Source organism: Gobio gobio (genome assembly GCF_949357685.1).
Source record: "Gobio gobio genome assembly, chromosome: 24".
In the NCBI taxonomy this organism is placed as follows: domain Eukaryota; kingdom Metazoa; phylum Chordata; class Actinopteri; order Cypriniformes; family Gobionidae; genus Gobio; species Gobio gobio.
This window is the reverse complement of record NC_137120.1, coordinates 37770552-37797836: the sequence shown is the minus strand read 5'-3', so window position 1 is coordinate 37797836 and position 27285 is coordinate 37770552. Positions and strand designations below refer to the sequence as shown.

Here is a 27285-nt window from a genome sequence, read left to right as displayed (position 1 = left end):
TTTAGGCTATTTAACTTTGCATTACCGTTGTAGCCGACTAGCACTGACTTTCAATGTTTGACTGAATTGTTTGCTTTATTTCATGTATAGCTTATTATACCTTTTACTTATACTTTTGTATTATTGATCAAACATAAACTTGCATTTAACAAAAAGAGACTGGGCTGTGTTTCATGTCATTTAATGTTATCACAGTGATAATCATATGCACACTTGTCTGAACCAGATATTAATATACAGATTTTCTCCTCATTGTTGTCACTACTAGAGCAAGCTCCTGATTGGTTAACGCGGCGCAAATATCCGCCAAAGTTCAGATTTTTCAACTCGGGCGATTCGCGCGAGTCACGCTCCAAACGCTCAATTCGCGCCGTGTCATTCGCGCGAATCGCGTCATTCGCGCCGCCTCATTCGCGCAAATCGCACCACAGAATGTCTATTTGCGTCTTTGCATTGACTTAACATGTAAATCACTCGCGCAAATCGCGTCATTCGCATCCGGTGTGAACGCACCATTACTCAGCGCATATGCGTGGTAACGTTAGCATAACACAACAAGAAAGTTAGCTCGTTACTTTGCTAACAACTCTATCACTATGTATAGCCTACTGTTTGATCAGAAATCGTGTGGAGTTTTAGCGAGAGTTTTGCCTCTAGGCGAATGTGTTTAGTACCAGATGGCCCAGGCTGTTGGTCATCTGGGAAGGTGAATATCGAAGGAATCGCGGTGTCCTTCAGAGTGGCTCTCTTCATTCCAAGCACATTCGGTTCTTTCCGTATTTTCAGGTTTTCCATATAATAGTGTCCTCTCCAAAATTCGGGTGGTTGATAGCCCGCAGCCACTGTTTGCACCGCTCCAAATTTTTAACCGCAAACGATGAAAACTTTCTGGTTTTGGCTGTACATCCCGGTACAAAGCAACTTAGCACCATTTGGATGGAAAATACACAACTGTTTAAGTTATTTTAGGAACTATCTCGTCACGGAGACTCACGATAAAACGGCGTCGTTTTAGTTTCTAGTCAACTAACGTTAGACCCGGGAGTGGCCTCATAGGGCAGCGAAGCAAGTGCATTCTGGGAGTTGTTGTCTTTCATCCACATGAGCCAAAAACACATTTTCTGTCTTTTCTCAGTCTAGAAGGCACCAACTTCAAAAATAATTTCACCTTTCTACTACATAAATGACCCAGTTTAAATACACATTCATCTTCCCAGTGCTGAAGTGCCCCTTTAATAAGCTACTACTGACAAACAACGTCTTAACTGAAATGGAACCCCATAAGTTACAGCTTTGTAACTTTACATGCGCTTAAACTCGCGCTTAAAGGGATAGTTCACCCAAAAATTTTAATTAGCCCATGATTTACTCATCCTCAAGTCATCCGAGGTGTGTATGACATTCTTCTTTCAGACGAATAAAATCTGAGTTATATTAAAAATGTTCTGGCTAATCCAAGCTTTATAATAGCAGTAATAGTTGCTCTGTTTTTGATCCATATTTAAAAATGTATTTAATTTTTTTCTATGGCTCTGCATCAGCCGTCCCCGCGCCATCACTTCCGGCGAATAAGGTCAAAATACATGCAAAATACTGGCGCGATCATAGATATATACATAGATTCCTCATTAGAGCCTGCGCGGATCGGTCGAATGAGGCATCTACGTATATATATCTTTGATCGCGCCAGTATTTTGACCTTATTCACCGGAAGTTATGGCGCTGGGAAAACTAGATGACATTCGTCTCATAAGAGGTAAAAAAATAACAAATACTGTTGGGTTTCTCGCAGAAACCGATGGTTTCGTGTCTTAAGACATCAATGTGTCGCCACGAGCCGCATGGTTTAATAAGGATTCGTATGTCTGTGTGTTTTTACTCTCATTGCTCTCATACTCTAAAATATCCCCATTGACATTATTATACGACTATAACACTGCAGCGGTTGGAGTTAAAAATCTTCATTTGTGTTCTACTGAAGAAACAAAAACACCTAGGATGCCCTGGGGGTAAGCAGATAAACATAAAAATGTCGTTTTTGAGTGAACTATCCCTTTAATATAACCCAACTCCCACCAGAGAGAGACTCAATTCAGTGCTTGACATTATCATGTTGCTAAGCTAACAGAGAATTTACATTTCGGTGAATTAAGTTGGTCAACCTCATTTGTAAGTGTTATATCATGCTTACTTTTATCTAAAAATCACGTTTATGTACAAATCGCTACCTCAAAGTTACATTTCTGTTACATTTTTCTCATAATATCAGGTTGTGATACTCTAACAAGAATATAAATGTGTAAAATGTTAAGTTAGATTGAACTTTATCTATATTTGTCTGGATTTAAATATTTTTCATTGAGCATGCAATGCATTCTAGGAGTACTTCTCATTTATGAAGGATGATTGAAATTCCGACTTACAATTTGGCCATAATAAGGTATCTAAACTCATTTTACTTCTGTAATGGGATGTGTTTCTGAATACTAGATATTTGATGAGGGAAAAAGCATGTCATTTTATAGATTGGGAAGTGATTGAAAAGCTGACAGCTTCATTTTAGTGGCCAATTTGGAACGCAACTATAGACTATAATTTTGCTGCGTTCCATTTACCTCAAAGGATGGATGTCGTAGGGAATGACGTCGAACATGTTGACCATGTTCCAATACAAAGGTCAGAAAACTATGAGTGCATTCAGACAAACCTTTGCCTTGCTCTTTTGGAATATAAACACATAAAAAGAGGGATTTTCCACAGTATCATGTCCACAGATAGAGGGTGGATAGTACTGTGTGCACCACAGAGTTGGAGACAGAAGTGTTAAAAAACAATTTATTACTATGGTTTCACTGCGCTTGATGCGCTGAGCAGCCATTTTGGATTCGGAGGTCAGAGTTGTTGTGCTTCCCCTATATACTATCAGTTTATAATATTGTGTTGGTCCATTTTTGCATTGTAGTGTGGACTGAGAAAATATTTGAAAATGCTGATGCATTTTTAGTCATGTGATATATAGTATAGATATTTATGTTTATTCCGGCTATTAATTTTCATAGTGTAAAAATAAATGTTACTTTGTACAATCTTCATGTTACATTCCTGCAAAGATGACAGAACATGTACTCACAATTGCTGTTTTGGATCAAAATATGAGGGCAATTGTGTTTAGACCATACATGGAATGGCGACTGGATCCACCAGTAAGTGGCGAGATATTTTGCTATTAAAAGAAAATGTATCCAGATTAACGTAGACGTAGACGTCTGTCTCGTGAGTTATGTTGGAGCAGTGTTTAATTGCTGTCTGGGGCGAAATTACTGAATTAATTCAAAATTAATTCAGTTCACATTTACTTCACTTCACATTTACTCCACTTCAGTTTACATTTACTTCACTTCACACTTACTTCACTTCAGTTTACATGTACTTCACTTCACACTTACTTCACTTCAGTTTACATGTAATTCAGTTCAGATTTACTTCAGTTCACATTTACCTCACTTAACTTCACACTTACTTCACTTCAGTTTACATTTGCTTCAGTTCACATTTACCTCACTTCACACTTACTTCAGTTCACACTTACTTCACTTCAGTTTACAATTACTTCAGTTCACATTTACTTCAGTTCACATTTACTTCAGTTCACATTTACTCCACTTCAATTTACATTTACTTCAGTTCACATTTACCTCACTTCACACTTCAGTTCACATTTACTTCAGTTCACATTTACTTCACTTCACACTTACTTCACTTCACATTTACTTCAGTTCACATTTACTTCAGTTCACACTTACTTCAGTTCGCATTTACTTCAGTTCACATTTACTTCAGTTCACATTTACTTCAGTTCATATTTACTTCAGTTCACATTTACTTCAGTTCACATTTACTTCACTTCACACTTACTTCACTTCACATTTACTTCACTTCACATTTACTTCAGTTCACACTTACTTCAGATCGCATTTACTTCACTTCACATTTACTTCAGTTCACATTTACTTCAGTTCATATTTACTTCAGTTCACATTTACTTCAGTTCACATTTACTTCAGTTCACACTTCAGTTCGCATTTACTTCAGTTCACATTTACTTCACTTCACACTTACTTCAGTTCACACTTACTTCAGTTCATATTTACTTCAGTTCACATTTACTTCACTTCACACTTACTTCACTTCACATTTACTTCAGTTCACATTTACTTCCCTTCAGTTCACATTTACTTTACTTCACATTTACTTCACTTCACATTTACTTCACTTTACATTTACTTCACATTTACTTCACTTCACATTTACTTCACTTCACATTTACTTCAAATTGACTTCACTTCGCATTTACTTCACTTACTTCACTTCACAATAAAACAGATTAAAATCTTTGAAACTCCTCACATGCTTCATTCAGACTGCCTCACAGCATTACACCTTTATGGGGAAAAAATAGCCATTGGGGGAGTGTCTTTTGTCTCCCCTGGTGTGAATCACATAAATATCCATGGTAACCAACACTCCCACACGTACAGCAAAATTACATGTTGGCCAATAGTATGTTATAAGTAGCTGAAATAAGCACAAATGTCAGGGCATGTCAAACATCTCAAGGGCCCCAAAAACACTTCAGACCCCAGAGGGTTAATAGTGTCCAGACGTTACGCTCTGTTCTCCATGTGTGCCATGCCACACACATTTCTTTTTTGAAGCACACACCCTTGCTAAGCAGCACTGTTTCTGTGTAAATCGTTAATTACAAAGCCTTGCGTCATTGTGTGTGTGTGTGTGTCAGTCCGTTTTATAAATTTGCCGATGCTCTTGGGTTTTAATGTTAACAGATCTTTGGAAATGGCCCAAACCCTTGAGAAGAGCTGCCCACTGTGACATGTTTTACAGATTACGCTGGCTGCAGATAAATTTCCAGCTCGACACTTATGCAGAAACCGCCACTAATTGGCCTAAATATTATCATGTGATCTCCTGAGAGTCAAACTGCAATACTTTTATTCCCAAATGCCTTCATTTACTTTCAAAATGATTGTGTTTTTTGTGTGTTGATTTTGCAGCCAGGTGCAACAACGTGCTACCCAGCGTCACCGCGTGACCTCGGAGCTCAAACAGAAGTCCAGATAAGGATGTGGCCGCTTGAATACCCCTGTGTGTTTCCCATAGTTCAGTTCCCAGACAGAAAAACCTCTGAGTCAATGCCTGAGAATGCAGTGCGGGCAAAGAAAACTACTGCAGCCTGCACAAATACCCTCTGTGTGACGATACATAAAGATAATGACAACAGAAACAGCCTGAATTGTTCTGGCTGGTTTACAGAGACACAGCGCTTACTTTTAAAGGAACGTATGTACTTGGTTAAATACAAGATGTGACATGCTGTTAGTAACCACAGAAAACCATTTCAATACTCCTCCCTCAGTTGAAAAAACAAACCATGGTAATGTTTACATTCATTTTCTTACAATGGAAGTCAAAGATAACATTTTTGTTTAAACGCTGTATAAAATTGTAAACGTTGTTTGTTGTTTTGAGCTGTATAGTTGTCTAAAACACCCTTAAAGGGGTCATGAACTGGCTTTTAAAAAAAATGTATACTGTTGTCTGAGGTCAACTTATGACGTTTGTGTGTTTTTTACATTCAAAAACATCATAATGAATAAGTGACAGGCTATTTTCTGCCCTAGTTTTGAGGCTCTCTCAAGAAACGCTCTGTTTTTATGGGCACTAAAGACTTGGAAGTAAACGCCCACGGCTAGGATTGGATAAGATTTGCATATTTAATGAGCTTCAGCTCCCCTGTCAGTACATGTGGGAATTGTTTTGAAAGCGTGTGGGGAAACGGCAACCGGAATGAATCACTCACAGGGCTTGCAAAATATCTTTATCAAACAAACACAATGATTTATCTCTCATCCACCCGCGATTGATTGTAATGTTATTTTTTTATTAACGTTACTTGGCCTGCCCGGTCGATGAATATAACCGCGAACCGCACACACACACACACACACATATCAAGTCAAGAGAGTGAACAACGCACATCAAGAAAGGAGTGTTATTTCACTATTTAAGATATCCGGCCGTTGATATGTTTTGGTAGCCCGTCTGAAAAACACATAGCCCCGGGACGTTGGGCTTTGCGAGCCCTGGCCCATAAACATGTCAGAGTCTTATCCCGAATCGCAATGAACCAACATCGTCACAAATAAAGGATTCTCCAGCCTTTGACAGCGTGCTAAGGTATGTTCAGTTAGACATTTTTACTCACATTAGTGTTTCGCTTCATTCATTCATGTAATCTCATCCTGTCCGCAAATCCAGTCTCTTGTTTACAAATGAATCCGCGGTTAAATGAAGGAACAGACGCGCAATGTCTTCCCCATGTGAGCTGGATATTCATTAAAAACAAAGTTCATGCATTCATAATATTGGAATCCGAATGAAGCTTATGTGGTATGTTTATTGATTAGAAGTTCAATGCGGTTTAGCTCTATGTAGGCCTATATCATCTCAGGCACGAGTCGGTGGGCGGGGCTACAGAATCAGGCGTTGTTCTTCTTCTGTTGAGGCGGTGTTTCACCACACGGTAACGTCAAGGTGTAGCATATTCTGAGATCGAGCGTTTTCTGGGCCTGGTGTCAATAAAAGCTTTTCTTTGACTAACAAGGAAGTTTTAAGTTCCAAAACTTATATTACCATGACTTTTTATATATCAAAAGCTCAAGGGAAAGTTGATTTTTCATTTCATGACCTTTTTAAGCTCCTTTTATTGACTATTTTCTCATTTAAGTAGCCTATGTGAAACATTAGCATGTTGCTATGCTAACAATGCAACTCTCTACTGTAATATCTGACATGATTAGCTTAATAAACCCATAAATTTTCATTTAAATGGATAGTTCATCCAAATGTATTCACCGTGAAAGTCAATAGGGGTCCAGTGGACCCCTTTGACTTGCATTATAATCACATTTTATTTGTATTCCACAGTATAAAGAAAGTCATACAGGTCATACATGACAAAAAAAATGAGGTGAACTGTCCCTTTAAGACTAAAGTAAACAGGTTTGAAGTTGACTATGTTTTGTACTATGGTAAAACAAAAATACTAAAAGAATAATTTAAGAACCATAATTGATCGTTTACGTTTATATTTGTAGCCTACATTTACGATTATATCCCTCAATATAAGATGCAGCCGCTAATGTTACATATTTATTCACCGTCTGCATCATGGAGTTGACATAAAGCTTATGTGGAAGATATTATACAAACATATTTGGCATGCCATATTTTTCATTTCATGGGCATGCACCTCAGGCTAAAATTCAGAATAAGTGTAAACAGGCCTGTGCGGAGACCGTACAAATGTCAACAAAAGGATGTGCAAATAGGGAACTTCTCAAATAATGAGCTCTCTGCTTACACGACTGTATGCTAATCCCGCGCAACCTTTATACCTGAGCGATCCTGTATTTTTGCGCATTTAAATCTGCTTTTAGTTGACGTCCTTTCAAACCCGGGCCTCTGACTGAGAGTAAAGCTCAAACTTTGACACCGTGTCACGGAGACTAATGAACTGTGTGGTATTGCTTCATGCATAAGAACGGGTGTCAGTCAAATCGAAATGCAACTCTTTGATCCAGTACAAAGTACATCACTTTCTAATGACTTGATTTTTGTTCATTCGCTGCTTCTATGCCAGACAAAGGTGTGTGTTTTTTGTCTATGCACTGTGAAAGCTTATACCATGTGGATTTTCATATGTTTTTCATCTCTTTCTCTCTCCGTTTTGCCTTTCAATGCATTTTTTTCTCCCTCTCTCACAAAACAGACAACAACCCCTCACCACCCCCAGAGAATGCGGGGCATGATGCTGGTGGTGAAGAGGAGTCTCTTTGTTGCCGTCTCAAAGCTTGCAGCAGCTCTAGCTCCCTCCTCGAGTCTGCTATCAAATTATTGCACCGGCCCCTTGAGCTTCACCCCACAGACCCCCACTCATTTTTTTGTGGATATATATAAAGGTCTTTGTAGCTTTCTTGGAACTTCAAACTCTAAGCTGAAGGATGTTTTTGTTCTTTGTGGGTTTTCAACTCACTACATACACCGTTCCGGCATAACATTATGACCACTGACAGGTGAAGTGAATAACACTGATTATCTCTTCATCTCCTGTTAGTGGGTGGGATATATTAGGCATCAAGTGAACATTTTGTCCTCAAAGTTGATGTGTTAGAAGCAGGAAAAATGGGCAAGCGTAAGGATTTGAGCGAGTTTGACAAAGATCAAATTGTGATGGCTAGACCAATGTTTCCCAACCTTTTTTCAGTCATGGCACCCTTTGAAAATGTTCTCCATTTTGTGGCACCCCCTCGCATACGTTACGCTAGGGGTATAACGGTACAGATTGCTCACGGTTCGTTTTGTATCACGGTTTTAGGTTCACGGTTCAGTTTTTGCTGTATGTTAAGGGAAAAAAGGACTACTGTCAAATTAAAATAAAGAAAATAATAAGAACAATTAATTTAAATACAAGCAGCAGCACAAATAAATACTTTTGAGCAAAGATACTAATAAAATAAACTGCTTTTCAGGTTTTTCAGGTACGTCTAACATTAGTTATCAAGTACAGAAATTGATCAAATGTAAAATAACATTGCATATTTGACTGTATAAAGTAAAGATAAATCCTATTAAACTTACAAAAGCTATTCAATCAAGAGCAGTAAGTGATGTCCTTGTCTTTTGTTGTTTGACATTAAACAGACAGCAGTAAAGGCTACTGCCCCTTTAAGACCTAATGCTCGGATATGCGTCGTCTTTCTCGACTGTATAAAGTTTACTTAAAGGGTTAGTTCACCCCAAAATGAAAATTCTGTCATTAATTACTCACCCTCATGTCGTTCGACACCCGTAAGACCTCTGTTCATCTTCGGAACACAAATGAAGATATTTTTGTTGAAAGCTGATGGCTGAGAAAGGCTTCAGATAGGCCTCCATTGGCATTCAGTACATTTACACTCCCAAGACCCATAAAAGGCACTTAAAATGTCGTTACAAAGTCCATCTCACCACAGTGGCTCTACAATAATTTTACGATGCGACGACAATAGTTTTTGTGCGCAAAAAAAAATCAAAATAACGACTTTATTTAACCTCTTCTTGTCTTCCGTGTGTGCCTCCACGACGCATGCGCGAGAATATGACGTAGCGCCGGCGTTTAGACGCACATCAAGAATCAGCATTTGAATCTCAACAATGGTGACATTCTTAATCTTGCAATGCATGCTGGAAGTCATGAGTTTTATACTGTGGTGGCTTAGTAGGGTTGGAGCTAAACTCTGCAGGACATAAGCTCTCTAGGACTGAACTTGCCTACCCCTGCACTGTAAAAAAAAAATTGGGGGGAAAAATTGTGCAAATTGATCATTACATATTGGCCCAATAAATGACTTCCAAATAATTATCGCCATGCAAAAAGATGCATTGTACTAATCATAGCTTAAGGTCTTCACTCAAAATTATAATTGTATATTCACCGAACATATTTAATTGTGCTCAGTCAATCTATGAAGTCGAAGTGAAAAATCCATGTTGGCTGAACAAGTCATACGTCCGAAAAACGGTATACGCATGCGCAAAATGCACTTGAAGAAAACCGTTTGTGTGGAGATTTCAAATGCGGATCGCGGGAGCGGCAGCGCGAGCGGAGCCGAACCAGCCGGTGCTGAAGACCGAAACACATTCCCAAGAGAATAGAGAGATATTCATCTCACAAAGACGTTGGTGAGTATTGAGCACTGAAATTATTCTCCAGAGTTTTGCTTTATGACCGGGTATGAAGTTTAAAAGACATTTTGTAGAATCACGAGTTCATGCATTCATTGTTTTCATGAGTGTGTTCTCGTTTACCACATAATTATCTAATGGTAGCCTGTAGCCAATAGTTTCATTTTCCTCATGTCTTATATGTCTAAAACAATAGGTAATAAGGAAATTACGTCATTTGTGTGAAATGTGCGGCATGCGACTGTTGAACACGGTGCGTTTGGCGTCGGCCTCTTTCAGGGCTTAAGTTATTGCCTTTTAATATCAAACACGTCAAGCTCGTGATTTTCTTATGTCCATTCATTCGTCTCATCCTCATTATATAATGAAGAAATTTCTGTTCTGTCTCTTGCCAGATGTGATGCAGGGGAACTTTGTCATTAATGTTAGTTTTTATTTTTATTTGCAGGTTTTTAGCCTATGCAGTGCCGTGTTTTCTTCACCACATTAAGACATCCTGTTATGCAGAAGACTTCTTGAATTCAGAGTTTTTCCTTATTGAAAATAAGGTATTTTCACCCAAATATCCTGTGTTGGAATTTACTTGTTAATAAAGGAATGTGATAAAATGTCAACCCTGTTGTCTGTTTCTGTATTATGCTTAATATATTTATGTTTTTAGTCATTTTTGTCTTTTGGGACAGTGAGAAATAAACAATTGTTACTACAATTTAAAATATTTAATTGGACCAACCTCACAGTTTCACTGTAAAACATTTGTCCAATTCAAAATTTTCTAGTGACTGATCACATCTATGTTTTAGTTGGCCAGATTGAAAAATTTAGATGTGATCGGTCACTAGAAAAATTTTAAATTGGAGAGGCCTGACATTTTTTACAGTGTTGGTAAATTACATTTTTCCATTGGCTCAACATATTATTTCTAATTGAGCCCATGTTAACAGGCTGTTGCCACAATGGATAAAATTAAATTCACAGAAATTCAATTGGCCAATTGAAACTTTTAGATGTGACCAGTCACTAGAAAATTTTGAGTTGGGAAGATTATAAATTTTTTACAGTGTGACTTAGAGGTACAAAAACAAGTGCACTTGTACCTTAAAAGGTACAATTTTGTACTCTTATTTTTGAGAGTGTACGCTTTAAGCCGCTTCACCTTTTCTGATGATTTGGAAGCAAATCTGCCACGCTACCCTTTTTATTACAGGATTCAGCCTTTAATTGAAATATTTTAAAGCCTTTTCATGTGTTGCAATCTATCAGTATATCACCTTGACATTTTGACTGTGCAACAAAAGAAATTTATATTTTCATCATTGAACAGGTAAGTCTTTGTTGATTACATGTTTAATGCACTTTTATTTAATCACAAAAACGTGTCATTCATTAAGTAATAAATATGACTGTATTAGAGAATTGAGTATATTAATATTCTTGGGAGTATAAGTATGTATTAAAGAGATTGAAAGCTTGATGGAGGGTATAGAGTGAATATCATCCGCATCATCACTCAAAGAAAATTAATAATTGATCAGGCAAACTCCAGACGCCAGGGGAAAAGTGATTTTCCTTGAGGGCCCGCGGTGACAGATGGCGAACCACCGGCTCCCAGGCTCCGCCCAGCCGCCTCACACTCCCCGCCCCTCTCCGTGACATCACCGGCGCTCCGACCCCGCCCAGATGCGTTGCGAGACTCGTTTTGCCCAAGAACCACAAAGGAGCACAAAGTGACCAACTCAACACTACAACTGCGCGCTGCTGTGGATAAACATAACAGGAATGCAGAGGTGAGTTTACACCATCGTTGCGCGTTTTGTGCCTGTCAATCCTCACGCCTGCTTTTGAAACCAGTCGGATTATATTTTGAAACCTCCGAAATGTTTGTGTCCCTGTCTGAGCGCTCAGTGTTAAGTAGAACATGCGTTTCTTGTAACATTTCTGCTGCTTTTACAAGCCTGAAGTTGCAATGATGCACACGTATCAGGTGTATTCACATTTGAAATGTATAAACTTAAAATGGGTGTATTAATAAGGCAAAATTGACTAATACATTACATATATAACGGGTTTTAGACCTAGAAATTATGGATTTATTATTTGAATGAACTCATTTACACTTAATTTGTACCTATTTAACCAACTTGTACAGTTAAGTAGTAGGGTATAAAGTAAAAAGCTTAAATTATCAATTATAATTGATATTCCCAGAATTCTCTTTGTGAACCATCACTTATTGTTGTAAGCAAATGTTGTCTTCATCGAGATATAGCCAATGCCTACCTGTGTTATTTTTTGAATACTTTTAATTTGGCAAAATGGTCAAACCCATTTAAAACCACTATAATACTATACCGAAGTAACTGCAGTTCTACTACTAAAAAAGAATGAATACAGTATGAATTTGGTAACAGTGTCTAATTTGAATTACTAAACTACTGAAACTCTGATTACAATGGTACAGTTTCATTAGGAACGACTTGTTTTCGTTTGACACTTGGTTATTAGTTACCGTGGTTATCAGTGTTTGATAGTCACGACCACCCTGGTGGTCATTTCTAATGGTGAGGAGGACATCCTATACACCCCCTTCTCCCTCCCTCTCTCTCCGCTCCCATTCCCTGCCGTCGATCCCTCTCCTCTTCCTCCCTCCCCTTCCCACATTCCTTTCAGACTTTGAATGGAACAGGATTGACCTGTGGCATAACTCAGTCTCGTTTTCCTACAAGACCTCAGCTTTCCCTCTGTTATATTAACAATTTATTTTCAAGTTAGGTGGTGTATTAAATATTCATGGCTTGCAGAACAAATGGCTGCTACTTTAGATCCGTATGGGCGTGTGTGTGCTTGTGTATTTTGAATAACAAAGTTATGTTCTATATCCGTATTGAATGTTTTTTAACTGTAGAATATAACGTTAACTTGTTTTGTACAAACTCGCTTGCAGTGAAACCACATTTGTTGAGTTCGAATACATCTTGAAATCTTGAAAGTCAAGATATAAAGAGGCTTTCCTTCAAGGAATGTTCCGGATTCTACACAAGTTAAAGTGTGTCGATAACCACAGAAACATTGTCTTTTTTGATTAGGACTTTTCATTCGGTTGGTAAAAACAAACAAAAGATGCTTGTAACACGCTTACAATGGAACTAAAGCTTGGCTTCAGTACGACAAGTAAAGTCATGAGTTTTAAACAATTATATGTGTAATTTTTTTTGGTGGAAAACAAGCCATTAGAATGAATGCACGTAGACCTTGTTAGACGCTTTATCTTTACTCTTTGTAATGGTTACGATTTATTTTTGCTTGTTGCAGTCCCGAAAAGTTGCCATGTGGCGTTCTGCACCTTTAGTAAGTTAAAAAACCCTGATCTGAAGTTTTAAACTGCTAAATAAACAGACGGAACAAGCCATTACAATTAAAGGGGTGATGAATTGAGAAATAAACTTTCCCTTGAGCCTTTGATATATAAAAGTTTTGGAGCTAAAAACGTCATTGTTAGTCAAAGAAAAGCTTTTATTGACACCAGGCCCAGAAAACGAGAGATCTCAGAATATGTCGACCATTGACGTCATAGAAGGCAGAAGCGCTGCCTCAAGCCCCGCCCACCGACTCGTGGAGCTAAACGGGTCACGCTACCGGGCAATAAACATGCCGGTTCCAGCTCACGTGTGTAAGGCGTTGCGCGTTTTGTTCGCTTCATTTCACCGCGGATTCGTTTGTAAACAAGACGCAGGTCGAGACTGGATTTGCAGACATATTGAGATTAAAACATAATGCTGTGCCTTCTATATTGGATCCGACAGTAACGGCGCAACACACTTATGTGAGTAAAACATGTTTTTATATGTGTTCGTACTGCATTGTTACAGATCGTTTGATATCTATTGATTACAAACCTTAGCACGCTGTCACAGGCTGGAGTATCCTTTATTTGAGGTGTTATTGGTTCATTCGGGATCAGACTCGGACTTGTAACATTATGGGACAGGGCTTGCAAAGCCCAACGTCCCGGGGCTACCAAAACGTATCACCGGCCTGCCGACGGGCTATCTTAAATAGTGAAATAAAGCATGTGTGTGTACGGTTCGCGGTTATATTCACTAATCGGGCCGGCCAAGTAATACAAAAAAAAACATTCCAATCAATCGCGGGTGGATGAGAGATAAATCATTATGTTTGTTTGATAAAGATATTTTTCGAGCCCTGTGAGTGTTTCCCCAGATTCCCACATGTACTGAGGGGAGCTGAAGCTCATTAAATTTTCAAATCTTATCCAATCCTAGCCGTGGGCGATTACTTCCAAGTCTTCAGTGCGGCACGCCCATAAAAACCGAGCGTTTCTTCAGAGAGCCTCACAACCAGGGCAATAGCCTATTAGTTATTCATTATGATGTTTCTGAATGTAAAAACCATGCGAAGGTCATAAGTTGACCTCGTGATTCGCGCAAATGACGCAAATCACCCGAGTTGAAAAATCTGAACTTTGGCGGATATTCGCGCCACGTTGACACATCAGGAGCTTGCTCTAGTAGTGACAACAATAAGGAGAAAATCTGGATATTAATATCTGGTTCAGACATTGTGAGTATCACTGTGATAACATTAAATGACATGAAACACAGCCCAGTCTCTTTTTGTTAAATGCAAGTTTATGTATAATCAATAATACAAAAGTATAAGTAAAAGGTATAATAAGCTACACATGAAATAAAGCAAACAATTCAGTCAAACATTGAAAGTCAGTGCTAGTCGGCTACAACGGTAACGCAAAGTTAAATAGCCTAAAAATAAAAAGTAATGAAACTTCACTTTGTCCTCAGCTTAAACGATTTGCCAGGGAACAAATTATAGATCCATGAGACCAAAGCTCGGCCGTTACATCTACACAAGACGAATTATAGCTCGAGACACCACAGAGACATCAGAGCCAGCGGCAAATGTCTGAAGAACTAGCCGAGGAAAGGCTGCTCTCGCCGGGGTTAATGAGCGCTGCTGATCCACTGGAGCTCACAACTCTGAAAACGCCAGATAAAATGTATATGTATAATGTAAATGTTATAAATAAACCACAGATTTGAGCTTTAAACAACTACATTATCGCCTGAAAAAGTCTTAAAACTACGTTTTGTCACACATTAACAGTAGATTTTAACAAAAAAGACGTGTAAACACAGCCCATGTCAGCCATTTATCAATGAGACGAGCCGGCTGGCAGAAGCCCCTCCCATGACGCAAATTTGCGTCTTTTGTGAAGCGAATGTCACGCGCGACTGAAGCGAGTAAACTCAAAATGTTCAAGCGTCCAACTTCACGCGAATAGTGCGATTTAGTCGCGTCATTCGCGTCCGGTGTGAACGCCACATTAAAGGGAAAGTTCACCTAAAAATGAAAATTCTGTTTTCATTTACTCACCCAAATGCTGTATGAGTTTTTTTCTTCTGTTGAACTAAAAAGAAGATATTTTGATTAATGTTGGTAACCAGACAGTTGACGGTAGCCATTGACTTCCATAGTAGGAACACTTTTTTTTGCGAATTTTTGATCAGGCTTTAGCTACTTTCCATCGAATAGTTAGTAACACTGACCCATATTTTTTAGCCGTCTCTGTCCGCTTGTTTGGTGTACAGCATTTGAATCGCACTAACAGAGCAACTGTATCGAACCAAACTTGCCAAGTGTCTTCACACTTGTAAGCGGACAGAGACCCATCTTTTCAGGGTGTGTCTCCGCGTCTCCTCGCTGCAGATCTTCATTTGTGTGTGTGACGGAGGGACACATTTTATAAGCTCTTCACGAGTTCTCAGCTGGTCAAAATACCATCATATGTAGGCTACGCACACACAACGAGCACATTTAGTCTGGCAAACAGCATTGTTTTGGATGTTTGGTATCATAAAAGCGACCAATCAGGTCGTGAACATATCCCTGTTCCTTTAGTTTGGGTATCTTTTGGTTCGGTGTTAAAATGTCAGTGTGAACGTTAAGTAGGGATGCGCGGTATACCGGAACTGGGAAAATACCAATATGTATTTTATTTCAAACGGTACGAAATCAAGAATTTTCTCATTTCGGTATATGCTGCTGTTTCGAAGTTCACCGCTAGGTGGCAGTGCGCTACCCAAACTGACGCGAAACCGGCAAATGTGGTGCCAGAGGAACAAAATGAATACAGCAGTTGAATCTCACTCAACACGCACAAAAGGAGTTAATAAAGAGAGAAGTAGAAGTGAAATTTGAAATTGCTTTGCTTATAAAACTGCTGAAGAACCATCAAACCTTGCCAAGCATTTGTCTCTTGCCATTCCTGCCTTGTATAAGACATTAAGAGATCGACAGGTGAGTGCATAAATCAAACAATCTAATTTAGACATTTATTTTCTTTTAACACTGATCAACGCACATACATAAGATCGTATTGTTTAAATATATTGAAATCTCCAGCGTTCGTTTCAACCAATGACGTTTGGATTTCATAATATTTGCACACATACTATTGCACTATATTCGCGCAAGACATAACCAACTGTGTTTATGTGACTGCTCACCAAAGATGGACATTTGACATAAGTTTGTGTGTATTTGACTAAGGAAAAACAACTTAATTTGGAATGCACGACGCTCTTTATGCTGCGTTCACACCAAACGCGAATAGAGGGTCAAAATCGCGTCTACCGCATCTAGTTTCACGCGCAAACATTTTGAATGCATTCGCGCGTCCGCAACGAGTTAGCGAAGCGAAATTGACGTGCGTTCAAGGCACTCCAGGAGAAATATGTCATAAAACACCACTCTGCCTCTTCATTTTCATTAAAAATATATATTAAGCATTAATAGCCACACAAATGTGGTCCAGGCAACTCCTACATTATCTTCACTGCATGTATATTTAAATATCCTTAAAATATAAAGTTATGAAACTTCTCTTTGCCCTCAGTCAAAACAATTTGGCAGACAACAAATGATAGATTCATGACACCAAAGATCGGCCGTTAGATCCACACAAGATGAACCACTACAGGACATCAGAGCCAGCGGCAAACATCAGAAGGACTGGCAGAGGAAAGTCTGCCCTCGCCGGGGTTATGAGCGGTGATTGCCCGGTGATCGCCTGGATCTCACAACTCCAAAAACACAAGATTATTTTTTTTAAATATGCGCTCTCTTTATAAATAAACCACAGATTTGAGCTTTAAACAACTACATTCTGCAGGGTTTCTCATCACGTCACTTCGCCACGTGACAGCAGCGAGCAGGCTCCTGATTGGTTAACGCGGCGCGAATTGACGAAAAGTTCAAAGTTCAAATTTTTCAACTCTGGCGTCAGACACGAATTCGTTTCAAACGCGTGAATGCACAAAAGCACCATTCACGTGTAACGCGCATATCGTGCAAGACGCTCAATTCGCGTCATTCGCGCGAACTGGACGCGCGAATGAGGCGGATTCGCGTCCTTCGTGCCGCGGAACCTCCAGACGCGCGTCAACGAGCCTTTCCATTGACTTAACATTGAAATCACTCGCGCCAGACGCTCTATTCGCGTTTGGTGTGAACGCAGCATTAGGCTTGTGTGTTTGTCGTTAGTATGAGCGCAAAGAAAACTCTCTCTTAGCTCCCATCCCCATGTATGACGGAATGCTATAAAATCACTCGCATGTTCAAATTGGCAAGATTTAAAAAGACGTGGCCAGTGATTTCCATCAGCTGTCCCGCAACGAAAGCATAAGTTTTGAATTCTCTAGCTCATTTTGAGAGCTAGAGAAGGGTGTATTGCTGAAATTACTTTGCACAAGAAAGTTTCCAAATGACTGATTTGATCATCTTTTTTTGATTCATTTAATAATAAACATTTGCGTTAATTTCCCGCGTGATAAACCTCAAACCTGCGAGAGTGAGTAAAATTATGCGCAATTCCCGCGGCAAAATTCAGACCCTGCATGGTATCGATTTAATATCGGTACTTTGGTATTAGATTGTGGTACCGTACCGAAGCCAAAATTGTGGTATCGAGCCATCCCTAACATTAAGCAGACCAGGTCTAAATGTTTTTTTTTGGTCCAAACCAAACAAACCGAGCTGTGAACACGGCCTCAGGGGCCTCGGCCCGCTTGTTTCACACATATTCAAATGAACCGCCCCAACAGAGCAATCGCACCAGGGTTCGTTTTAATCAAACCAAACATGACAAGTGTGAACACACCCTTAGGCAACCTTTAGCACAGCAAGCTAATTTAAGAATCAATGCCAAAACTACAGAAAAAAAAACACATCTAACTAGCAAAATAACTAAAAATAAATTATGCAGTAAATCAAACAAAAAGCAACACGTCACAGATGTTCTCCATATGGCTTAACTTGGATCAAAGCTGTAGCATTCCTTTCACAGAAAGGCCTATCAGCCAAAAAACACTTTCTATTATTTGTGTCGTGCCACTGTACATAAAGCCATGTTAGTCCAGCTTAGAACAGCAGTGTTAAAATCCCCCTGGAGTCAGATGGCAGTAGACTGTGAAAGACAGGGCATAAAATGGCAGATCGTTTTACGAGGATTTAATGTTTCAGCGCTGGCCATCAGGAGAGATTACATTGTAAGTATATTGTGGCTTTTACAGCGTTTATCCTGAGGCAAGCAGGCCTGATCTAGAAACACTTTGCTCCGACTCCCATCCAAATGCTCTTTCCATTCCCATATCCCTTGGCCGCTCTTCCAATATGAATGCGACTATTATAGACGGCCTGCGTTATGATGCTATGTTTAAAGAAAGCCACTGGTTTCAGTTCAGCTAAGGGTAAGTATTACTCAGAATAGCCTAGAATTACATACTCTCTTTTGCTTTTTCTGTGTGTCGGGATGAGGGAGTGTATTGTTGATGGTATCAGTGGGTGTCTTTAGCCGGGATCAGGACCAAGACCTGGGCGGTTTGTTTTCAGGACTCATGTCTCGGGCATCTATTCAAGCCTGTTGTCTAACTCTCTGATTCCTGGTGATTCATCGGCCGCAGATGTGTTTATATACAAAATAGCCATCTTTGTCCATTTCGCTCAAGTAGAAGCATGAAACGTGTCAAGAAAGGCTCGTATTTTAAGCTCAAAATCAAAATGAAACTAGAAATTGGTTTGTTGGAGAAAAATGTATTTATTTATTGCATTTCTGTTCATGACAATTACATACATTTTCTCCAAAATGAGATTTATTTATGAGGTTTTCTTTCTTGGACTATGTTAATGAGATTTTTGGAGAAAAATGTTTTTAATCATCAGAGAGAGCGAAAGAGAGAATTTAAATCCTTAGGATTTCAACCAGGGGACTGAACTTTTCATGACATTTATGAGTATTAATTTCCAATTTAATTGTGATTTTAAATCATGAAATATGTATTGCCTTTTATTATGCTGATATATTAATTTAAAAATGGTTGTAATAATCATAATGGGGTTTCAAAAAAAAAAAAGCTAAAATGTCTGTACATACATATGTGTGTGTGTGTGTGTGTGTGTGTGTGTGTATAAATATTAGACACACACAGTTTATAACGTTTTTATATATATATATATATATATAATAAAAATATACATGCACTGTACATGGGTGGTTGACATATGTGGCTGAAAAATCTCAAATATAAGTAAAGGAACTCATTGGGTTATATTCTACCAACTCTTATATTTCCATATATATATATATATATATATGTTTATATATATATTTATATATATATATATATATATATATGTTTATATATATATATATATATATATATATATATGTTTATATATATATTATATATATATTATATATATATATATATATATATATATATATATATATATATATATATATATATATATATATATATATATATATATATATATATATATTTCACAAATGGACTTAGGTTGCCACCTGTGCAATATCACGGTACCACGCTTGAGTTGACCCATTCTTTCACAAATGTGTGTAGAAGCGTCTGCATGCCTAGTGCTTGATTTATACACCTGTGGCCATGGAAGTGATTGGAACACCTGTATGATTTGGAGGGGCGTCCCAATACTTCTGGCAATATATTCGTTAGTGGTATTTTTTATGTGAAGTGAGAGACATGCTTTAGTGAGATTTGCTGTTTTTATGTGTTCGTTACATGTCATATAAGGGCATCTTCACCGTACATTCACCTCGATCACTGATTCAGCTGACTGACGGGCTGCTTGACATCTGTAGTTTGTCTGCGTTCTTTGGCGTTTTTGCTTCCTATATTTGGCCCAGAGGAAGCTCGGGGTTATGAGTGAGATTCTTGTGCTGTTTATGTTCTATCAGCTGAGGAACGATATGAAATTCCAGTCTGTGGCAGCCCATTTCCAGCTGCAGGGCTTCAGATACACACACACACACACACACACACACAGCAGGAGGAGGAGGAGATGGGGAGGGACGCCAGCTACTCATCAGCCAAGCATTTCCTCTCTTTCTTTTTCTCTTTTCCTCTCTTGCTGTTTCTCCTTTATTCTGTCAGTCTGTCCAGGGCACTTCCTGTCATAGTTTGGCCACTTCCTGTTTCTGTAAACAGAGTCGTTGTCCAGGAGAAGGCTTGACCCGTCCCAAAGTGGTCATTGTTTATATGCTAAATATAATGGTCAGTTGTGAAATTTTGGATATATTTTGAGATCAAGAGCATTGGTCGTTTCCCACTTTCATCAGGAGAAAAGGCCTTCTTATTATGTGCTTTGATAATAGTTAATTAAGTTAATGAAAGCTTTCGAATGTCTAAGTACATGTTTAAGTCCCATTTAATGAAGTGTTCCGTAGATAAAGTCACAGCAAACAAACTCTGACAGTCACAGATGGAGCGTTTTCTCCACTTGGTCAATTTCTGAATGATTTTCTTTAAATGGAAAGATCTAGTCGTTATCATGTGTGCTTCCATTTATTTTCTAGCCAAAAGGGCCTTCCGGGAAGTATTTGGCATCTGAGAAAGACTCTGTGGCTGAAATGTAGATGCAATGCATACATTTGAGATGCAGGCTGTCGGACATCTGAGACGAGGAAATCTGATTGGCCCTTGCTATTCTGGAGTTTGGCCAATTGGGTGTTTGATTCTGTCCGAATGACTGAGAGATTGAAGTGGCAGCTTGAGTTTCATTAATGCTAGACTGAAAACACAATTTATTTTTTACATTTCTCACCAGGCACACCCTGACAGACCCTAGAGCATTTACACTTCCATATTTGTGCTGATTTGTGAGCGATGTGGATTTCTAAATGGCAAATCTAGAATTGCAGATGGTCAGTTCATTACCTTTGTCACTTCTTGTTCCTGGCCCTGCATGGTTTTGAGTTTGGCTTTCCAGGCTTGAATTATTTTAAAATATATTGAATATATACAATAAGTATATTAAATAAATGAACTAATGTAAAAACTTTTTTTTTTTTTTTGCTAAATTATTTATTTAATTTCATATGGTAAATAAATTGCATTAAAACTATTAATATTTGGATGATTAAATTATTAATTAGATATGAATTAAAAAATATAAATAAATATTACAAATCTAGATCATTTACTCTAAATAACCATAACGAAATGATTTATTTGATATAGTTATTTTGTTAATTTAATATAAATAGTTCTAGTAATAATTATAATATTAAAATAAAAATATAAATATAAAATATTATAAATAATATATTATACTTATTTCCAAATTGTATTATCTTAATATCTTATTACTAAAATATTTAAGCAATATTAAAAATGTATTATTATTTATAATATACTAAATATAAATAATTTTGTATCAATTGTATAATTAAAATAAAATATAAAAAAACTGTTTAAATATATTAATGTAAAATATGAAATATATATATAATATAATATTTTATTTTAATAAAATTACGGAAATATTTAATATAAATTATACAATAATATATAATAATTAAATCAATAATATAAATAAGTCCGTAATATTTAGAATTATAAACTACTAATAACAGAATAGTCTCTTATTTATACTTATTTATAAATTACTAATAAAATAATATATAATAATTAAATAAGTAATTTATAAATAAGAGACTATTCTGTTATAAGTAGTTTATAATTCTAAATATTACTAACTTATTTATATAATTTATTTAATTATTATATATTATTTTTAAGTTATATTACATTTTTTCTATTAAAATAAAATATCAATATAATTTCTTAATATATTAATATTATCAATTTATTTATATAACATTATTTTATAACATAATTATATTAAATATAAATAATTTAGTAATATTATTATTGTAAACCATTATGAAAATATTCATATAAATATTACAAATATAAATAATATATTATAATATTATCAAATTATTTGTATTTATTTAATATAATTATTAATAATAATATACAAGTATTTAAGTAACTTATTCAAGCAAGATTGTTCTTAACCTCACAACACTTCATAGACATAACAAAATACACTCTAAAAACGAGAAGCAAACTTTGGCACTCTTTCATTGCATAGACACCTCGGCTTATCACAAATGTTGGTTGCGTCATGAAACGGTTGTGTGATGATGCAAGAGCTCTGATGTGAAGGCTGCACCACCCCAGTAACACACTGGTGAGAAAATACACAGATGTCCTGCGCTTCAGGTTTTATTCAATTTCAGGCCACATTTGGTGTGTAATGTAAAATATGATTCCATAGCACCATGAACATGTTAAATGATGAATGTGTAGGGATGCTGGCTTCCTGTCAGCACTGCTCTCCAGAGAAGTGTGTGTGTGTGTGCTATAATAATTAGGTTTGACACCATGGTTTTGCTCTGGTTAGTCTCTGCAGGGTTTCTCCTCCCACCAAGGACTTCACTCTCTCCCAAACACATGTACGCGCTAAACTCAGAAAATAAATGATGAGATTATGCACTTGCTGAAGCGCTGGAATCACATCCTGTAGGGCATCTCGTGTCCAATTTACTAGAACTAATATAACCTATAAAAAAACTCTACGCAAATGTAAACATCACCAATGTACGGCCTTGAGTATATACTGTGTCTTCTGAATAGGTCACGATGGTTGACTAGTCGATCAGTTGCCTAACAACATACAGGTGCTGGTCATATAATTAGAATATCATCAAAAAGTTGATTTATTTCACTAATTCCATTCAAAAAGTGAAACTTGTATATTATATTATATTCATTCATAACACACAGACTGATATATTTCAAATTATTATTTCTTTTAATTTTGATGATTATAACTGACAACTAAGGAAAATCCCAAATTCAGTATCTCAGAAAATTAGAATATTACTTAAGACCAATACAAAGAAAGGATTTTTAGAAATCTTGGCCAACTGAAAAGTATGAGCATGTCCAGCACTCAATACTTAGTTGGGGCTCCTTTTGCCTGAATTACTGCAGCAATGCGGCGTGGCATGAGGAGATCAGTCTGTGGCACTGCTCAGGTGTTATGAGAGCCCAGGTTGCTCTGATAGTGACCTTCAGCTCTTCTGCATTGTTGGGTCTGGCATATCGCATCTTCATCTTCACAATACCCCATAGATTTTCTATGGGGTTAAAGTCAGGCGAGTTTGCAGGCCAATTAAGAACAGGGATACCATGGTCCTTAAACCAGGTACAGGTTGCTTTGGCACTGTGTGCAGGTACCAAGTCCTGTTGGAAAATTAAATCTGCATCTCCATAAAGTTGGTCAGCAGCAGGAAGCATGAAGTGCTCTAAAACTTCCTGGTATACGGCTGCGTTGACCTTGGACCTCAGAAAACACAGTGGACCAACACCAGCAGATGACATGGCACCCCAAACCATCACTGACTGTGGAAACTTTACACTGGACCTCAAGCAACGTGGATTGTGTGCCTCTCCTCTCTTCCTCCAGACTCTGGGACCCTGATTTCCAAAGGAAATGCAAAATTGACTTTCATCAGAGAACATAACTTTGGACCATTCTGCAGCAGTCCAGTCCTTTTTGTCTTTAGCCCAGGCGAGACGCGTCAAGAGTGGCTTGACACAAGGATTGCGACAGCTGAAATCCATGTCTTGCATACGTCTGTGCGTAGTGGTTCTTGAAGCACTGACTCCAGTTGCAGTCCACTCTTTGTGAATCTCCCCCACATTTTTGAATGGGTTTTGTTTCACAATCCTCTCCAGGGTGTTGTTATCCCTATTGCTTGTACACTTTTTTCTACCACATCTTTTCCTTCCCTTCGCCGCTCTATTAATGTTCTTGGACACAGAGCTCTGTGAACTGCCAGCCTCTTTTGCAATGACCTTTTGTGTCTTGCCCTCCTTGTGCAAGGTGTCAATGGTCGTCTTTTGGACTGTCTGGTCAGCAGTCTTCCCCATGATTGTGTAGCCTACAGAACTAGACTGAGAGACCATTTAAAGGCCTTTGCAGGTGTTTTGAGTTAATTAGCTGATTAGAGTGTGGCACCAGGTGTCTTCAATATTGAACCTTTTCACAATATTCAAATTTACTGAATTTGGGATTTTCCTTAGTTGTCAGTTATAATCATCAAAATTAAAAGAAATAAACATTTGAAATATATCAGTCTGTGTGTAATGAATGAATATAATATACAAGTTTCACTTTTTGAATGGAATTAGTGAAATAAATCAACTTTTTGATGATATTCTAATTATATGACCAGCACCTGTACATGTTGACTAGATTTTGTTCCTCAAGTTGTTGTTGAGCCAGAGTTTAATTAGCCTGCTTTGCTTTAGCTCTTAGCATTAGCTTAATCGGTTAGCTTGAAATAAAGTGGGACTTTGGCTAGCTTTCTTCATACTATTCTCTTCTAACTGTTGCTCGCCATGACAGTAGTTGACCTGAAAGATAAACTGACTATAGAAGACAATAGATGATATCAGGAAGCAACTTAATACCATAGACTGTAAAAAAATATGGACGTAGTGTCTGTGACGTCACCCGTAGGATTCTGAAGAGCAGTTTTGAAGCGTAAAGTAGGGATGAGCTTTCCGTTGCCATCTTGGCAGTGCCTCATCGCGCGTCACTCCTGGATAATAGAAAATGGACAGAGACGGGACGTGGGCGGAGCTGAGGTGACGACTAACAGACAGCAGACAAACTGCAATCCACCTGTCACTCAAAGTGGCCATGCCCTTAATTATGCAGGACTTTAAGGCTTTATATAATGTAAACGAATATTTTAAAAAAAAATCACGCCCCTCACAGTAGTCATGAAGGGCAAAATTAGCCGTATAGACCAAAACCACAATTTGTCCCAGACTGTAAACATGTGTTCTTCTGCTGTAAAGTTGGGCATTTTAACATGAGCTCAATGAGATTCTGCTCCTTCTGGAGTCTGTCTCTAGTGGCCATTTGATGAATTGCAGTTTAAGTCACTTCCGTATTGGCTTCAAGAGAAACTGGGGGAGGTTGCCGCTTGAGCTTAATACACACATGACGGCGGTATGTAAATCGAGTTACCCCTCCCACTTCTGCTTGTTTTACTGAGATTTCTTATCCCGTGCGAGTCAGCCATTAATATTACAGACGTCCCATGGTAAAATGACATTACTCCAATCTACCCTTGTAAAACTCATCCCATCTTAAAAGGGCTTTAGTGGCCGAAAGCATGACTTCTGCAGCATTGCGATCTACACCTTGTGAGTCCCTCAGGAATAGAACAAACCTTAAAAAGCACAATCGTCATCAGTTTCCACAAGCACAATAGTGTTGCATTGTTTCATAATTAATGAGGACTCAGCACAAATTCAGTCCTTGTAATCCTCCTAAATGCCCCTGTAACTCTTGTTGTCAGTCGCCATGCCTCCTGAGGTAAATCTTCACTGGCTTATGGTGAACGCACCGAGATGCGTGTCTGTCAGAGTGTTCGGGGGTGTTTGTGAAGATGGACGGGGGTGGGCAATGCTAGGGAAAAGTCTTCATTGATATGTAGAGCGTTTCTTGAGAGACAGTCCGACCTTAAGCAACACAACAGTTCATTCGCAGAGGACTTTGTTTAAGCCTCGGCTAATCCAGACCGCCCGACAGGAATGAAACCTGGCATCGTTTTCTTCTGTCTTTGGAGGGATACATTTGGGAACCGTTTACTGGCCTTGAATTGTTTCTTTTTGTGTATTCATGTATGCAAATTAAATTCTGAATATAATTGAAACAACAGTATGATGTGCTCTCCTTTGACTTGTGGTACACCAGAAATAAAACGAGTGCACATGCTTCAGCACAGCGAGCCAGCTATGATGTGCTTGTAAATGTGGCACAAGGCTCGCAACATTTCCTAATTGCATATGTGTATGTATGTAAGTTTTTTTGGTTTGTGATATTGACAAAAACATAACATTTTAGAATATAATTTACTGAAGCACAAAATCAGATCCAGAATCCCCTCTGTAAAAGCCCTCTCATCTAATATGTCAACAAATAGAACCAAGAATTTTAAACCTGGTCCTTTCCAATTTCCAGATTTTGTTTGGAAAATGTATGCAAATGAGCATTTATTTAAGTATATAAGGCCTCATTTGCATATTAAAACATTAATTTACACACAACTTGTAATACCTTTTTTTCTTATGTTTATGCCAGTAATAAACTGGAGAAGTTTCACAGTGATATCCAGTAATTTATAAAAATCCCTATTCACCTGTAGTGTCTCGCCTTAAAAAGTAACTTATTTTTAAGAAAAGTAATGCGTTACTTAGTTACTTTCGTGTGACCCTTCTTACCTGGACTGGGCTTGTTTTTTTTATATATATCTTCCTGGGACCCAGGAATAGACTTTTGTCCACTGTAGTGGACATTATATTTTAGTGAATTTCTCTGACATCATACATGTCACAGTTTTAATGGATGTTTGGATGTCCTGTAAAGAGCACATTTGGGGCTTTGCTGAGATACCAAATGTTTGGAGGTTTCACCAGGACAACAACTTCTTCTTGGTCTTTAAAATCGGCTGACATTAATGTTTAGCACTCTTATGGAAATATGATAATATTTTGTAATTATAATTTAAATCAGATTAATTTTCAAGGAAAATTTCAGGAAAATGCTATGGGATTTCTAATCAAATTATGACTTTCTGTAACAACAAAACAGGGCATTGATTTCATAAATGTTCACTGTAGAGGACGTCAGGACTTAAATCATGTTTATCAGGCATTTTGGAGACCCAACAAGTGCGAACGCACGAAAACTGCTTGAAGGCCGACCATCGGCTTGGTGTGTTCCGGGCATAGACTGTAAAAAAATATGGACGTAGTGTCCGTGACGACACCCTTAGGATAGAAGAGCAGTTTTGAAGCGTAAAGTAGGGTCGAGCTGGCCGTTGCCATCTTAGCAGCGCGTCATTTCTGGATAACAGAAAATGGGCAAAGAGTCGGGATGTGGAGGTGACTTGATAACTAACAGACAGCAGACAAACGGCAATCCACCTGTCACTCAAAGTGGCCCCGCCCTTAATTATGCAGAACTTTAAGCCTT

General features: G+C 38.0%; 1 protein-coding gene across 2 annotated transcripts in view; it reads left to right on the top strand.

The window, feature by feature from the left end:
• The first annotated feature begins 11490 nt into the window (after positions 1 to 11490).
• The window catches only part of sh3bp4a (SH3-domain binding protein 4a), a 50124-nt gene continuing 34329 nt past the window's right edge, over positions 11491 to 27285 (top strand). Inside the window, exon 1 of one of the 2 annotated variants that reach the window (XM_079807533.1) lies at positions 11491 to 11591. The gene's annotated coding sequence lies outside the window, so the exon portion shown is untranslated. The remainder of the gene's footprint in view (positions 11592 to 27285) is intronic. The other variant, XM_079807534.1, reaches the window with a different exon arrangement.